At 39.1% G+C, this 18,508-nt stretch overlaps 1 protein-coding gene across 2 annotated transcripts in view; it reads left to right on the plus strand.

Annotated features, from left to right (window-relative positions):
- PRKG1 (protein kinase cGMP-dependent 1) overlaps positions 1-18,508 on the plus strand; it is a 1,182,497-nt gene that overhangs the window by 283,074 nt on the left and 880,915 nt on the right. The window lies entirely within an intron of this gene.

Here is an 18,508-nt window from a genome sequence, read left to right on the forward strand (position 1 = left end):
TACCTTTTTAAGAGTCCATCACTCCAGCCCAAGCAACCACTTGCCAGTTTCTACAGCCGTGCACTAGTTTTGCCTACTCTAGGACTTCATGTAGAGGGAATCATATTCTTTTGTGTCTGGCTTATTTCATGCAACAAAATGTTTCTGAGATTCATCTGTGCAGTTGCATGTATGAGTGGTTCTTTTCTTTTTATTTCTGAGTAATAGTTCATTTTGTGAATATGCCTTCTGTTTATCCATTCTTCTTTTGATCTACATTTGGGTTGTGTTCAGCTTTTTGCTTTAACTCTTTGGGTTATTTGTAGTGATTGTTCTAGAAATTAAATGTATCTCTAACTTCTCACAGTCTACCTTCAAAGTGTAATGCTAATACATGAACAATGGAAAACCTTAAAAGAGTCAAATTCCATATTATTCCATCTCCCCTTTGTACTCTAGTTTTTATATAGTTTTCTCCAATATGTGCTATAAGCTATACCATGCATGGTTATTATTTTTACTTTAAATACTCAGTAGTTCTTAAAAGAAATATATACAATAAAAAATGCAGTCTTTAGTGAAGTAAGCCCTTTCTGGTTTTTCTTGTAGACTTATTTCTCCATAGGATTCAACTCAGAAGACAAATCTGAGTAACAGTCATCAAAATGACTGCTCTTTTCCAAAAGCTGAAATACTTTTATTAAAAGTTAATGTCCCTTTGGGATTGCCATATATACATTACTAATAAGAAAAAAAATCAAATCATGTACTCTAAATGTATACAGTTTATTGTATGTCAGTTGTATCTCAATACAAGTTCTTAAAGAAAAAAATATAAAGAAAAGTTAATGTCCCTGACTCTTTTATATGAAGATTCTTTCATCAGCTAGGACTCTGTTGGAGATAGGTGAAAGGAAATCCAACCACATTGACCTAAGCCAAAAGTTTTTATTCGTTTTCTTATCTGTTATGTTCAAGGATAAGTGGACTTCAGACATGACTTAGTCTAGAGGCTCAAAAATGATAAAAAGAAAGTGGTTTTTCTTTTTCTCGGGACACTACTTGGCTTTCCTTTACTCGTTTGTTTTCTCATGGTAGCACACTAATAATAATTGTGTATCTCACTGTAGTCTACCATGTAAGTGCAGCAGAAAAGAGAGAGCCTCTCTCTCCAGAAGGCAAATGAAATTCAGATTCTGTTCTGAATCTTGTTGCCCGAATTTGGTCATGTGCCCATATCTGAACGACTCACTATAATCAGTGAGAAAGGCTTCCCTGATTCACTGAAGCCCCTGAAACAAACCCACCAAAGCCACAAAACTTGAGATGCAGCAGTGGATGACTTTTACAAAGGGTGAATGGATGTTAATAGCTAAAACAGGTGGTCATTATAGTATTTATGCAAATAGAGTCTTGGTGGCTGATATCATCAGTATTCTAAAGATGTTCAGATGTGTTTAGATTCCAGTATAGAATGTGAGTTAGACCCTACCCCCTGCCCTGCCCTGCACTACCTTGATTATTATAAAGTTGAGGTCTTTGGGATATTTCTTGATTGCCTTTAAGTGTTCCTAAATCTGTCATTTAACATTTTTTGAATACTTCTCTAAGTTTTAAGCCCTACAGCCTGTATTTTCTCTGAAGTCTCTGGTTTGATGTTGTTAAAGTCAATCTCTTCTTTTGGAGGGAGCCTGAAGAAAGTCAAAGCTGCAACTTGGCAGTTATTAAATTTTGTTTTAAATTATCTTCAGTATCGTGAAACAGCGTGAAAAATGAACACCATCTAAAACCCCAGCTAGCATTGCTCCAAGACGCTCTCAATTACGCTGACTCTTAAACCGTTGATATGTCACGCTTGGGGTAACAGTCCTAAGTTCTAGTTGGCTTTACTCTGGGCTTGGCCATGGCCGTCTTCCGTGGGTTAGAAGAAGCACTGCCCACAGTTCTGCCCTGCGTAACGCCAAAGCTTCATTGGCTCAGACCTCATTCCACTTTCTCTCTGCTTCATTGCAGCTCACAGAAAAGGTGAGGCTCACTCGCTTTTTGATTTTTTTGTGTGTGTTTTCTTTTGGTTTTGTTTTTTCTTTTAGGACAAGTGAGATAGACTTGCTATTTAAACAAACAAAGAAAGGACATATTTTTTACATGGTCATTTGTTTCACAGAACTATTCACCTCAGTGCTATTTTGAGGGATTAAGAGTGCAGTGTACCTGTGAATCCATTCAATGTTGTCATGTTTATTTGTAAAGTTAGACCCAGTATTCTAAGTGGGATGGGATTTGGTTTCTCTGCATTAGCCACTAGCTCAAAATGCTACTTTAAAAATGTATTGGTTCTTTCCAACTGACCTTATCTGTAGAGAGGCAAACACATATGGAAATGTTTCCCTTTCCAGGCACAGCTGTGTATGTTTATGCGCCTCGTGTATACCAACATTTGTACACATACACAACATACACCTTTCACCTAAACTAGTCTGTATTCTTTGATTTTCCACTGAGTTAAAAGTCCTTCGAGCCTTTAATCAGAATCTTCACCCAACCTTTTTATCTACTCAGTTATTAACATCACCTTTCCTGTTCTCACGTATTCCTTTAACGAGATTTGAGCATTGCAGTGTGCTAAGCATCGCACTAAATACTAGGGTTACAACTATGAGCACAGCAGGTCCATCCCCTGCTGTCTGAGTATCTTGGCTGATTACATCTCTGCTATTAGTTCTTTATTGGTTTGTTTTGTTTCCATTATTTGTTTTTTATTAAATTTAACTTTTATTTTATATTACAGTGTAGTTGATTTACAATGTTGTGTTAGTTTCAGGTGTCCAGCAAAGTGATTCAGTTATACATATATCCATTCTTTTTCAGATTCTTTTCCCATGTAGGTTATTACAGAATATTGAGTAGAGTTCCTTGTGCTATACAGTAGGTCCTTGTTGATTATTTTATTACAGTAGTGTGTATATGTTAATCCCAAACTCCTAATTTGTCCCTCCCTCCATCCACCTTTTTCCTTTGATTAGACATCTGGTCACATTGTCAACTCTGCTTTTTCCTATTTTTCTTAGTCTGTTTCCCTTTTAACCTCACCCTCGGATCTTCTGTCCTTTTTCATTTTGGATCTCTTGGATAAATATCAAAGAGTGAACAGTGAAGGGGTTGGTCCTGTCTTTTTTTTTTCACATAGGCAATTATATTTTATTTAAAATTATATATCCTTTTTAATAAACTGGTTTTTGTTTCTTTGGCTGTTTTAATTTTATATAAAAAGCAAAGTTGGCTGTAAAAGCATGATGATTTCCCTCTAGATTAACAGATCTTTTAGGTAATATAACCATAACCATGTTTACTTGGTGGCTGCATATTCTAATTTCAGTAAAATAAGTGGAGACCAATTAAAAGATTCTTCATGACTGGTGTTGTAACTCAAGACTTCTAAATGCTAAGTGAATGGTAGGTAGTCACATATGTAGAGACAAAAATTTTTTACGAAGAACATTTTTGGGTACAAATTGTTCTCTTTCACGTGCACCCACTGGGCCCTGTCCTTTTAAGGAGGCTTTGCATCATTGGATTCTGCAGGACACTGTGAAAAGGGAAGAACAAATACAAACCATTAAGACCAAAAGCAGAGAAAAGCAGCAGTTCACCTCCCCTGGCAACGGCATTATTTTAGGATTCAGTGAATCCTTTTCTCCTGCCCTTCAAGCTGTGAAATTAGCAGATTTCTAATAGAGAGAATAAGTGCCTGTTGGGAGGATAGGCATTTGGGGCAATCAAATGTCCTTGGGGATACTAAACTCTGGCAATCAATTTGTCCTTTGAAGTTGGAGAATATACCACTCCTGAAAGGTAAAGTTGTAGGTGTCCAATTGCATAGTGGAGTCTTAGGAAAGCTTCACTGTCTGGGGGATAATAAGAACACTGCTTTCTCTAACTGCTAAAATACCGTCTGTTATCAGCCCTTTGCTAATGATTTATCCCCTTTCACCTCCTTACTCATCCCCACCCCACTAAAACATAAGTTATTGGATTTTCATACTATGGTCTTCCTGCTCACTGTAACTAGTATTGAGAGGAAACTTTCATGATGCCTTGTAAAAGAAATTCATTAGCTTGTAAAACTTCATACTGGGGATTTGGCAAGGGCTGGAGAGAAAGCAGAGGAAAGCAGGTAGCACGTATGTGACCCTTGTACATTTCTATGCCTTGGACGACAGGAATGGCAGATCACTTGTTCCTCAAAAGCTGTTTCACAATCTACTTATACACCAATCAAGCTACAAATATACCTACATTGTTATGTAGGTCTAAAAGCAACACTTTGTCATATGTCTCTTTTTTAGCCTTAATATCTTATTCATGCATGTTGCAGGGGAGAGGGTTAGGCATGTGGGAAAAGTAAATGTCCTTGGGAGTTTATAATAAGTTTTCATTAATCTTGTTATAGTTGATAATTATGGTAATAATTATGATAAATGCAAATGCATCTCATTATTTTCTCTTTACTAAAAGGCACTTTTTTATGCCTTTCCCTGAAAAAAATGCAAGCAGTTTTTAAAGATTTTAAGGTAGGTATCCTTACCTGGAAGTTATATGTTTATTTAAAGAGATGTTTTAAAAGAAATCCATTCATCCACTTATCAATCTACCTATTCATTCATTCCTTCATCGATTATTAATTAAGCACTTACTGTGTGTCATACTTGGTGTAAACATTTTAAATGAATTATCTTCTTTAACTCTTAAAATAATTCTGTATAGGGAAAGGAATATTATCGTATTTTATAAATGATAAATAGAGGCTTAGAGATATTAATTATCATGCCCAAGGTCACACAGCTGGTAAATGGTGGAGTTGAAATTTGAACTCACATATTCTAATCCCAGAGTTCCAGTGTCAATATTTTTTAAAATGTTCCTTATTTTATAGGCAAAGAAAAGGCACTGAATTAAATGTTGTGACTAGATTTATGATCTTACATAGTGTAACTAGATTCATGATCTTAAAAGATTTAGGTTTTGGGCTTCCTAGGTGGCGCAGTGGTTGAGAATCCGCCTGCCAATGCAGGGGGACACGGGTTCAGTCTCTGCTCCAGGAAGATCCCACATGCTATGGAGCAATGAAGCCTGTGCGCCACAACTATTGAGCCTGTACTTTAGAGCCCGTGAACCACAACTATTGAGCCCATGTGCTGCAACTACTGAAGCCCGCGTGCCTAGAGCCTGTGCTCCACAGCAAGAGAAGCCACGGCAATGAGGAGCCTGTGTACCACAACGAAGAGTAGCCCCCACTCACTGCAACTAAAAAGAAAGCCCGCGCACAGCAAAAAAGACCCTACATGGCCAATAAAATAAATAAATAAATTAATTAATTAAAAAAAAAGGTTTAGGTTTTGAGTTAGACCTAATTTAACTCCGCCAATTACTAATTACATGAACCTGATGGGAATTATTCAGTCTCTCTGTACCATAGTTTCCTCTTTTTTCAACAGTGTTATTGAGAGCATTAAATGAAACAGCTCTACCTAGTGATCACTGAACATAGTATACCTATTGCATATGAATAGATGTTAGCTCTTGCTATCCAGGCTAACATACTACTCCTCTCCTTCTCTGGAGAGAAGAGAAGGATCAGGTTTTATTTGAAGATAGTGCACCTGGAGTCTGGGGGATAATGCAGGAATCCAAATGTGAAATGTTTGGTTCTGATCTCACAAACATTGGAGAGATGGAGAGACTTTCATGGAGGTAGAATTAAAAATTGTTGAAGTATTTCATGTGGGATTGAGAGTAAAAGAATTATTGAAAAACTTCAGCATCTACAGTTTGTGTGGGGGAGAGGGCACCATTAAACAAGATAGGGAATAATAGAGGGGAGTTTCTGTGCTTGGACAATGCCTGGCACATAGTAGGCTTGCAATAAATGGTTGGATGTATAATCGCTGTGATCTGTATACAGATATTTTTATGATGACATAAGTTTGTTCATGTTGTTCTATGGTAAGTATTTTCCTGATATTTCAGTAGGGTGGAACACCAGGTTTTTTGTTAAAAGTGTAGTAATTAAAGCAATATGACAATTACTCCATCTGTAATTTTCACTCCTGCCTTTAAATGAGTCCTATGCTCCAAAAAGATGGTCTCTTTAATGACCGCTTAAGGCCCCATGCACATCATGTCTTTCTGCTTTTGCTGGATTTATTCCATGAGAATTTGACCAATGTATGTCCTTGCCAGTTCTTTAAAGTAGAAACTTTGTAGACATCTCACAGTCACTTTGTAACATACGGCTGTAGCCCTAGCTTGGTTCTAAATCCCATAGTTTTTTTTTTTTTTTTTTTTTTTTTAAGTGTATTGTTCTTTGTGCATGTGGGTGTTTCTGGCCTCTTGTGGGGCATTGTATGCTACTTTGGTACCTCCTAAACCATATGATATAAGTGCTCTGCAGTAATAGGAACTCAATAAAGGACTCTTACATTGAAGTTACAATTAAAGTCAAGAATGAATTTTGTGGAAAACCTTGATGCAAATGTACAAAAGAAACTTCAAGAAAATGAGAATACCATGAGTCATATGTTTCCTGGTACCATTCATTCCTTTTTAGGTATTATCATTCTGCTCAACCTAACATTTCCACCTCCTACACCTACCATCTGGAATTATAGGCAAGGGGGTATAAAGGGTGTCACATCTTGAAAGGAAATTGCTTTTCCTCAAAAGTTGATGAAACTATACCAGAGTTAACTAGATTACCTTCTTAGGCATAGAGTACAATCTTGTCTTCGTGAAATAAATGTTATAATTTTGTCTACTTGAAGATGACCATAAAGTATCATGGTTTGTGACAAGTTAACCATTTTGCTGAGACTTAACTTTGAATTGTGTATTAGTGAGTGAGCCTGGCTGCACACCCAATAAGAGCAATTGTGTATCTGCACAGCATTTTTTTTCTTTGATTTCTGTGTCATACAAAGTAATCCTTGTGCGTTATTCATGCCTGCTTCTTATGGGGTAATAGTATATTATAGTGGTATCATAAATTTGGAGTTTATGAAAGTCTCGGGATGTATTTCCTCATGAATGTCAATGGATTACTGTATTAATGATTTGCTCTCTCTTTCTTGGTAAAGAAATTCTTGCCAAGCTACTGAGTTCTTATTCAAATGTAATACACCCTCCTTGTTTCTCATAGCAAAAGTATAGCCTTACTGATGAATTTTGCTTTACTCTTGAATATGGTTTACTTTTGCCACAGATATAAATTTCGAAAGTTGTGTTTAAAAACCACAGTTAAACACAGGTCTCCCCAGAGGTAAGAAGCCATAACAGTCTGTGGACACCAGCAAAGGTACCTTCTTTTTCAAAACAATGTTCTTTTTGTTCCACGGTCAATTAGACACTGAACCTCTGTGTTATCTGGAAGGCAAGCAGCAGGGCTGCTTTCCCCAGGATTATAGCCAGCAGTTGTCTCCTCCCTGTTAGCATACCAGTTTGTGATGTGTTGATTCCTTTCAGAGGGTTCCAATCCAAATAAGGCTCAATTAGCAGCAGCCTGAAAATAGCGTGTCTGCCTGTCTTTTACTGTATAAACCTTGGGAGGGCTAAGGTTCTAATTTTACTTTCCTCTTAATACCTACTGAAAAGTACCATATCTTTCTCTGGAATGTTGACTTTTTTTTTTGAATGAGATAAGCTCTTATTATTCCATCTAAATCTCATGTTTTGGTGACAACGTTTTAAAGAGATATTAGGAAATCTGACAAGGAGAGACATTCATGTCTGATTGAGTCCAGCAACGGATTAGCGAAAGAAACTGGCCATCCAAAATCATCCCCGTTCATTTCCTACTCTACGTCAAAGAAATCACTGTGCTCCGCTTAAGCCCCATGTTGAGTTCATTTCACTGACCCTTCCTTAATTTTGGCTGAAGGGTATTTTTAATAACTCGGTATGTTTGGAGGCCAAGTTTCTGGCTAGGCTCGGGAGAGATGAAATAGTAATGAAATGTTTGGGGAATTAGAGGGGGAAAGTCTAAAAGAAAGGTGCCTTTTTAAATATCTGTTTAATGTAACGTACCTAACCATTTCTGAATGAGGGGGGAAAGAAATACACAAAACCCTCTAAGGAAAATTAATTTTAAAACTTAAAGACTTGAGTGAGCCACTTCAAAATATGGAGTGAATTAGTTTGTATTTTATTTGGAAACTAATATTTAAGTCCAGTGGAGCAGCAGAAATTCATACTAATCTAACTGAAAAAGACCAGAGTATTGGGAATAGGTCATGGTGTGGTCAGGGGAACCAGGTGAAGAGTAGTGGCCAACACAAGGCAAATTGGCTGGATGGTCTGCTGACAGGAGACCTGAAGGATTAGGGTGGGGCCACTTTTCCCTAAGAAGCCCTGTTCTGACTTCCTATTTCCTGAGACCCGCCCGCTCCCATTGGACATTGAAGGGCTGACTTCCTGGGCACTGGTTTTGCCAGTCAGAGGAATTAAATTCAGCCCAGTCGTAATGAATATGTACAAGGCACCATGAGAGGAGATGTCATAAGATGAGTGGGTCCCTTGCTTCCTCTTCCCATGTGTCATCTCTACGCATTCCTCCCACCCATCAGCCTCTTCTGAGACATGTCCCCCAGTTAGTGCAGTTCTCTGGGCTCTGACCTCTCACAAGCTATTTCATTCACAGTGTTGATCACACTTTGGAACTGCGGTGTTAGCCGTGTCATTACTCCATCTAGTCTGTATGTTCCTTGAGGATATGTCTCCAGCTTTTGAAATACATCCTATCATTAGCACAGGGCTGAGCACTAGGGAGGATATAATTGGCAGCTGTTGATTAACTCGTAAATTAAGGAAAATAGGGCCTTATAGTAAACAGTCTTCTAAGGATGCTTAAAAACTTTTGTTTAAATTTCAAATGACATTTGCTTAGTAAACATTTGTATCAAATATATGATGAAGTAGAAACTGAGCATTATTTCAGGTAAAATATTAAAGTCATTTTACTATTTTGAGGTAAAGGGCTATTAACTCACTGTATTTTATTCACTTGACACGTTTATTAAATTCTCGCTGTGTGTACCAGGCACTGATGGTATAGTTGAGACCTAAGAATTACTAAAAGTATGGAAAAAATCATATTTAGGAAGAACATCTCCCTTTTGGTTATTTCAGGCCGATCTTTGTTTGTTAGTGATTAATTGCTAGTGTAACACAGAGATCATTTCTTTAACCAACAGACATTTATAATTGCTTCTAAAAAGTAGGTAGAATTAGCTAAATATGGAGATTTGAGCACATTGTCCTTATCTGGAAAAGCTTCCTGGCCAGAAGAGAGGATAAAGACAGGGATGAGTAACATTAGAAATATATTTTTAAAATTTATTTAACAAATACTTAATAGTAGCACTCACGATGGACAGGCTATCTTGCAAGCAGCAGCTGATTGTTTAGCATCTTCCATAAATATGACCTCATTTAATCCCCATAATAAGTCTATAAAGTAGGTACTATTATTAGCCTCCTTTTAAAAATAGGGAAACTGAAACCTAGACAGGTTAAGTATTTCACCCAAGGTCACTCAGCCTGTGCTTGACAAAGCTGCTTGTAGAAGTATTTTGGACCTTCACAGGATACAGAAATTAATTCCAAGGGAAATAAGGGAATCAAGTCAGCTTCAGAAAAGGGATGCCATTTAAACTGGGTCTTGAAACCTGGTTAGGATTAGTATGTTTGCAAATATGGGGGAATTAAGCATATACCAAAAGAGAGCTCTTCTAAACAGGACAGAAAGGTAACAGTTAAGCAAAATACAATTTTCTGCCGCATTTTAAAATTTTGGAAAGCTATTTCCTCTCATCCTCCTCTCTCAGGCCCTTTCCAAGTTTTAGGTCTTCTCTGCAATGTTTTCTTAAAATTCCTTCAAGTATGAATAATAAAATATAATCTGCCTGGCACTGCCATGTTATTTAAATCTCAAGATTTTGTGATAGTTGTATGTTCACCACCAAGCTCCACAGCAATCTGTGGCCAACATAGGTCACACTATAGGGGCATCAAACAAACCTCTTCAGTATAAGGCAGCACTCCTGGGTGGGCTGTCACTGACGTCTGCCAAAACCCATGCCTTATTGGCAAGAAATGCCCCAGGTCCCTGCTTGTTGGAAAAACGATCAGTCTCTTTCACTCTTTCAACTCAGTGATTATCGATTGTGGCTAGCCCAGAAGGCTGTGCTGCAATTTGTATAGTAATTTTCAGCTTACTGGGCATGACAGGTCCTATTTGCTTTTTAAAAGAAATATTGAATGTATAAATACATTTTTACTTTCTGGATAAGATTGTGATTTTAAATTTAAAATTTTGTTTCTGTTATTGCATTTTCTACTGGAAACGTCAAATAAAAGATTATTAGTAATTTAATTTCTATTCAAGATATCACAAACTATTTTTCAATTTAAAAATAGAAACTGAATCCACAATATCTTAAAATATCCTAAATAGTGATTGGGTTCCAGTGGTCTAAATCAGAATTTTCTTTGGAGGAAAAATGTTATATAAAAATAATATATGTACAAAAATAAATCAATGCAAGTATGTAAATAATAAGTTAGAAAAGAGGAATCCAAAGCAATAGGAAACACTTACATAATAAATATCATATAATGACATAATATTGAAAAATCAAGTTGTTAAAAACATGACTTGGGATATAAATGTGAGGAAAAACATATTAAAGACTGAGGTCATAATTAAGTTGAATAGCAAAGGAGGATGTAAAATCTATTTCAGCAATATACCAGGGATTGGACTTTATGATAAGACCCAGAGACACTTGAGATATCTCACAGCTGGAGAAATGGAGGACCAGAAAGTTTGTCACATCCTAAGTCACGTTGTTTGTAGGAAATGCAAGGGGTGGAGCCAGTGCTTCCACCCCAGGCTAGAGAGAAACAATGGGATGTCTTCATTGCTGTGCTGGTAGAAAAAATGAGAAAAGACTTAGTCATTTGTGCTTTCAGAAAGTTTGATCTATTGGTCAGTTGGCAATTGGACGTCTTCCATTTGCCAGAGCTTTTATCTAAGGACTGAAGACTTGGTGAGACGTCTCAGAGCCTGCATTCTATGGAAGGCTCATCCCTAGAGTGGCAGCGGTTCTGTCTGAGGGCAGTAGCTCCAGCCCTTACTCTGCCAATAGTGGAATTTCAAAACACAGATTAACTTTCTCTCACTTCCCAAAATTTCCTTTTAGAAATAAAATTGTAACTTTACAGGATAAGCCTCCTATACTGCTTTATACATTTTCAGAAATGCTCTCAAATGGCACATAACATTTTACACTTTTGCTTATCAGCTTTCCTTTAGCTTTGTACACTGAAGAGCTGTTGAGAGTTGCTAGGAGATGCATTAGTTAAACAGCTCATTTAGAGAGGACCCCTTCACAGGTAAATAAATAAATACATCCATAAATTTTACCAGAAATAAAACTAAACTTAAAAAAAAAAACTTTCTAGACATATTCACCTTGTGGAAGCCTTCCAGTTGGCTTCCACGGTGGTGAGAGCAGAATGTTCTGTGCCCTCAGAAGCATGTGCTGATTTCAGCATATTCCTCACATGCATGTACACACCAAAATATGACTTATTTTTTTTCTTAGGGAATTTGACTTGCTAAACATGAACGTTGGGAATTAATATCAGGCCCCTGATATAGGAGGCATTAGTGATCAGAATAATTCTGTCACACCCCACAGAAGAACATGAAGCCTCCTTGCAAATATGGATGCTACACAGACCATCATTTCTTGGACACCATCCTGAGTAAAAGCGCATAGGCACTGAACTAAGTGTTCTCTATACCTTACGAAAGTGGGTTATCTCAGCAGCTCTGGAGAGGAGACCTTATGATCCTTATTTGCTGATAACAACACTAAAACAAGGATGGTGCAGTGATGTACTGAAGGCCACACAGTGAGTGACAGAACCTAGATAGAAACCAGGTTCAGTCTGGGTTGAAGTTAAAGTTGTTCAGTGCATGGTACTGAACAGGTTCAAAGGATACATGACAGGGAGAATATGCCATTTGTACCCAAATTTTATAATTCACTTGTATTTTAGGTGTTTTAATAAACTTTCATCAGAAACCAGCAGCAAGTTGCATATTCGCAGAATCTAAGAGAGAAATTTGGGCTTGCTCATTACTTGTTTGAAACTACAATGCATAGTCCCCTCCCCCAACTCCCCATACAAAGCCAGGCTTTTACCCAGGATGGCCTTGGGTGCTCACCTCTGCAGGACCAGGAGCTCTCGTGGGTGTCATGTAAATGTGGGGGGTGAGCCGGAGTAATGACAAATACCCCTCCTGACAGCGTTTTTTGAGAGTTGCTAATAGGTTTCCCCTCACTCCAGTTCTGCATTTGTGAATTCAGTCCAGGAAGGAAGTTTGGGTTTTACCCTGTGCATATAATGTCTGATAAAGAGGGATCAGCCTCATCTTTCTTCTGTGGGGAGACAGGATTCATGACTCCCGATGCCGTTGAAGACAATATTGGCAGAAACTGTGAAAGGAGCTTTACAGAGCAAAGTTCATTCACACACATTGCCAAATGCTGTGTTACTTGATTGAATCCCTCCAAAGTCTACTAAGGAAGTTGACAGCATATCCATTTTCTAGATAAAGAAGCTCTGACTTAAAAAAGTCAAAAGGGACTTGTCGGGGTCATGGAGTCTTTGTCTCCCAGTCCAGGGCTCATCTGCCTTCGCCTCCTCAGCTGCCTTTCACATTTCGCAAGTGGGAAAGTGGGAAGCAGACTGTTTCTCCATGATTCTGAGTATCAGTTGCTTCCTCTGCAAAATGGGCAAATATAAACTTTCAGTTCCTATAAGGATTTGATAGTTGCTAGTAACAATGATAAAGTAGTAATATGCATTGATAGTGTAATTATACATCTTATTAGTATAATGCATCACTGATATAATGTGTATAAATGTGTTGTGTGTGTACATTCACACATACACAATCCATTTATAGTTCATATTTTTCAGGTAAAATGAGAGTTAACATTCATTAAGTACTTACCACATTCCAGATGTTGTGCTCAGCTTTTCCACATGTGAATGTATTATTATCTTCATTTTGTGGGAGAGGCTGAGGGTTGTGGAGGTTAAATAACTTTCCTAAGGTAATGCAGATGTGGTGGTCCCAGGACGTGACCCCAAGATGATCTCCAGAGCATGTAACCACTCTTTCACTGGCTTTCTTTCCCATATTTCTGATAATGGTGGTTAAAAGTTGGGAAGGCAGTGTGAAATTTGTGACATCCTTTTTCAGTAGACTGGTGCTTAAATATTTCACAAGCATCTGACATTTTCCTCAAGTTCATGTTTAATTTGGAGCTTCTGGTCTCTAGATTTACTTACCTTTTATTTAGACTTGTGGAGATAAAACACCAGAGACTGAAATATGTTATATATGATTATTTTTGCCCATCTTTTATAAAGCTGTGCTATACTTTTGATACCTCTGCATAATTTTTAAGAACTTTAATTTTCTGTGTCTTAATAGCATATCAATATAGCCCCAAGGGAAGACGAGATTCCATGAGAAAGTCTATTTTATCTTATTTTGTTTCACTAGGTTTTTAGTTATCAAAATGTAGGCATTCAGGCATTCAGTGAATACAAATGTAGGAGTACAAATGTAGATTATATCTATCTGCACCTTTTCATTGATTTCCCTTTTAAATCAAAGGAAAATAATTCAAAATACAAATAAGGAAATGAAAACAATTAGCAAATGGGAATTCAAGTACCGAGGGTATATTAAATATTTATGTGCTAACTTATCCATGGAACCTTTGTACATCCCCTTCCTCAACATGAATTTTTTTCCCTTGTACTCTGTTACCACTTTTCAGCTTTGTTACATTACCTTTTATAGATTGCCTGTTGTTTTGGTGAGTCATTGTGGTGGCAGGGAGGCTGAGTAAGAATTATACACCAAAGTGCTGAAAGCACTGACTTTGTGGGTAGATTGAAGCAGGTCTCCATCACTGTCTCACCATTTATTTTTTGGTGAGCTTGCACAAGTGACAGCTTCTCTCTGCTTCAGTGTCCTTCAATGTAAATAAAAAGCCTATTTGGGGCTAGCTACCTCATAGAAATGTAATGATTAAATAACACATTTCATACAGAGTACTGGGCCTAGTGCTCATTAAGAATTCGCTGATATTACTGTTAATTTATTTTCATTCTTACTCTCATCTGCTGTGTTGGGGGAATTATTACCTTGTCCCTGAACTACTGCACTGGTCTTCTAACTAGTCTTTTAACCACACCAGTACTGTATCAGTGTCTGGTCAGAAAACTGGATCATATAAATTGTCTCGACAGAGATGATTTACTATAGGAATTGTTTGAACAGCTTAGGGGGAGGGCTGGAAAGGGAACAAGGAATTAACACAGAGGTAATAACTGCAAGAAACAGTTACACATTTAGGGCTGGGTGAATTCAAAGGAGGAGGTGGACATTTAGAACTCAGAAGCTTGGAGAAGGGGCCTCGCAGAAGGGGATCCAGACACTTAAGGAGAGGGTGCCATTGAGCTTCTTTGAATATCTGGGGGCTTCCTAGGTGGCGCAGCGGTTAAGAATCCGCCTGCCAATGCAGGAGACACGGTTCGATCCCTGCTCCAGGAAGATCCCACATGCCGCGGAGCAACTAAGCCCGTGCGCCACAACTATTGAGCCTGCGCTTTAGAGCTCGTGAGCCACAACTATTGAGCCCATGTGCTGCAACTACTGAAGCCCACGCGCCTAGAGCCCGTGCTCCGCAACAAGAGAAGTCATGACAATGAGGAGCCCGCGCACCACAACAGAGAGTAGCCCCCACTCACCGCAACTAAAAGAAAGCCTGCGCCCAGCCAAAAAGACCCAACACAGCCAATAAAACAAATAAGTAAATAAAGAAATCTATTAACAAAAAATATCTGGGACCTCTGAGGTGGGACCTCTGAGGTGGGGATACCACTGGTGGCTGCTGGTGCTGGGGGGTATGCTGAAGCTGCTACTGGGGGGGCAGGTAGAAGAAAGCTGGAAAGTGGAACTAGCAGCTGGGGGCCAGGCTGATGTGCAGTGAGAAAGGGCAGGCACGTGGGAAGGAGCAAGCTCCCTCTCCTTCCTCTCGCCTGCCAGCCTCCCACTAGGTTCTCTGGGGCAGACCCCAGTAGGCTTCTGGCTGACAGAAGAAAAAAGTAGTTTGCTGAATTACAGGGTCAGCATCAGAAAACAGAGGACAGAGGATGGGTTTAGAGCAGAGAGACAATAGCTTAGTAACAAACACAGATGTCTTCCCAATGCTAATCTCTTCTGTAAACTCCTACTGGCTTCATTTTCCCACAGTACCACTTGCAACACAGCTTTTACCTGCTCACATGTCTTCCCACTGAAGATAGTTCAATACACATTTTTCTAAAGAACTTGCTGGGAACATTCTGCTTGGGGTCACGGGGATACAAACATGAGTAAATTTTCTGTCTTTACACAATTTAATGTGGTATGAAGTAAGCATAAGTCATTCCACAGCGAAGGCAGAAAGTACTTGGAAAGAGTGATGCATTCTAACTGGTGGGACTCAGCAAGATGTCATGGAAGGATGAGTAAGATCTCACACTCAGTGGCGTGGCCCCAAACTACCCTACTTGGCCTATTTCTCACTGTTCCCCCACTATCTTTATTTTTTGGCTACAAAGTATAACTGACTCCTATTCAGCCTTCAGTGTTTCTGTCTGTGTACTTCTGCCCATGGCAGCCAGTTAGTCCCCTAGCCCTCCAAGGTTAAGTGCCTCTTGTATATGCATTGAGTATCTAACTCTAAGGATCCATATTGAACAAATGAGACCAGGTTACCTCCTCATGGAACTTGCAATCTAGAAGGGGAGTAAGTTCTTAATTTTAGAAAGTCAGCCACCTAAATGCCCATCAACAGATGAATGGATAAAGAAGATGTGGCACATATATACAATGGAATATTACTCAGCCATAAAAAGGAATGAAATTGAGTTATTTGTAGTGAGGTGGATGGACCTAGAGACTGTCGTATACAGTGAAGTAAGCCAGAAAGAGAAAAACAAATACTGTATGCCAACTCGTATGTATGGAATCTAAATAAATGGTACTAATGAAGCCAGTGACAGGGCAAGAATAAAGATGCAGATGTCAAAAATGGACTTGAGGACACGGGGTCAGGGCGGGGGTGGGGGAGCAGTGAAGGGGAAGCTGGGAAGAAGTGAGAGAGTAGCATAGACATATATACACTACCAAATGTAAAACAGATAGCTAGTGGGAAGCTGCTGCATAACACAAGGAGATCAACTCGATGATGGGTGATGCCTTAGAGGGCCAGGACAGAGAGGGTGGGAGGGAGTCACGGGAGGGAGGGGATAGGGGGATATATGTATAAATACAGCTGATTCACTTTGCTGTACCTCAAAAGCTGGTACAAGAGTGTAAAGCAATTATATTCCAATAAAGAGCTTAAAAAAAAAAAGTCACCCATTTGAATGCAAAATTACAAATCATGGTTAGTGCTGTGAAGGGCAAGTGCCAGTTGCTATGCTAGCAGGGTGACCTAGTTATTTGGGGTTGAGTCACAGAAAGCTTCCTTGAAGAATAATGTGGAGGTGCTAGTGAAGAGAGAGGAAGGCTGTTTCCTGCCTGTGCAGAAGACTCAGACAGGAAGAAGCAGAGTGTGAATTTGAAAGAAAGCCATTATGGGTGCACAAGAGGGGGGTGGGCAACATATGCAGCACCTTTTCGAATGTTAACCATCTCTCAGGGTCCACTTTAATGGGTACCCCCTCCCTGAAGCCTTCCTTAAATATTTCAACTGAAGGTGGCTGCTGCTGCTTTTCAACTCTTAATTCCTCCCTTTATTTCTCACGGGGGTGATTATGACATATAAACATATAATTGTTTATAATTACAGATTTTAAAGTCTGATAGGCCATGATCAACTGTAAGCTTTTAGAGACCAGGATGTGCCTCATATCCATCTTTGTGTCCCTCAGTGTAATGTATTCACAAAAAATATTTGCTGAATAAGGTTGCATCTAATATGCCTGTTAACACTTGGATGCCTTATCTTAGTCAATGTAACCATTCCTTTATTTCATTCAGTATCTTCTGTTACCTTTTTTTTTTTAATTTATTTTATTGGCCGTGTTGGGTCTTTTTTGCTGTGCACGGGCTTTCTTTAGTTGCGGTGAGTGGGGGCTACTCTTCATTTCGATGCGTGGGCTCCTCATTGCGGTGGCTTCTCTTGTTGTGGAGCACGGGCTCTAGGTGCGTGGACTTCAGTAGTTGCAGCACATGGGCTCAACAGTTGTGGCTCACGGGCTCTAAAGCGCAGGCTCAATAGTTGTGGCGCACGGGCTTAGTTGCTCCACGGCATGTGGGATCTTCCAGGAGCAGAGATCAAACCCGTGTCCCCTGCATTGGCAGGCGGATTCTTAACCACTGCGCCACCAGGGAAGCCCTCTTCTATTGCTTATTGAACTGTTTCTCAGGGAACATTGCTGGTCGCTTGACATTTGTGCATAACAAGTAGGGAAGAATTTCCTGACCCATTTTGGGGAAAGCATAGGAGTTTGCGATTTGAGGACCTGGACTTCCGACCTTCATGAATCATGGTGAATGGCTGCTTCATCAAAGTTTTCAGAAATCATTAGCATTGCAAAACTTATATTCAGCTAATCAGATTTGCTTATCTGTTTATTTTGCCACCTGTATGGTCCTACTCTTGTTATTCTTATCATTAGACCCGAAGAGGATAAGTATCTACCCATGTATCCCCCCAGAAACAGAAGTTCCTTTGAAAAATTAACTTCCTATAGAGAGAGGGGCCTGGAGGGAGCAAAGTCCCTATTGGCCTTCTTCCTGATATCCTTTAGGTCTCTTTACAACACCACAAGTGGGCCCATTTTTCTGTATTGAGGATCTAGCTATACGTATTCCCTTCTCTCTCTTGGAATATGGTCATTCATCAGCATCTGTGATGGAGAAGTGGGAAAATTGCTATGAGATGAAAACTAGAAAACTCTCGCTAAACATTATTTTACAAAAGTGTTGGAGTTAATGGTTATGGTGGGACTGTGTCTACAGAGGAAGACCAGGCTATGACAAAGAGCCCCAGAGTTGGAAGGCAGCCAGCACACTGTTAGGATGACCCAGAAGTCCTAGTGGATAGAAATGATCACTTTATGGAGGCTGTCAATCTGATTAACGTTCGCTCTGAGACAAGATATAAAATTTCATGCCAAATGATAGAGAGGATGGGGAGAGAGAATAATAGAAACAGCTGGTTCTGAACTGGTCTGAAGAACCATATTGGAATTTTAACTATGTAGAGAGATATGTAAGCATAAACAGGCAAAGTTGCGATGGACATATGTGGGGGTATGTATAATTTATTTATGCACTCATATCTGGTGAGTTAACCTTCACTAGTAGACTATTACCAGCCCCCCAAAT

Source organism: Hippopotamus amphibius, chromosome 5 (genome assembly GCF_030028045.1).
Source record: "Hippopotamus amphibius kiboko isolate mHipAmp2 chromosome 5, mHipAmp2.hap2, whole genome shotgun sequence".
Taxonomy (NCBI): domain Eukaryota; kingdom Metazoa; phylum Chordata; class Mammalia; order Artiodactyla; family Hippopotamidae; genus Hippopotamus; species Hippopotamus amphibius.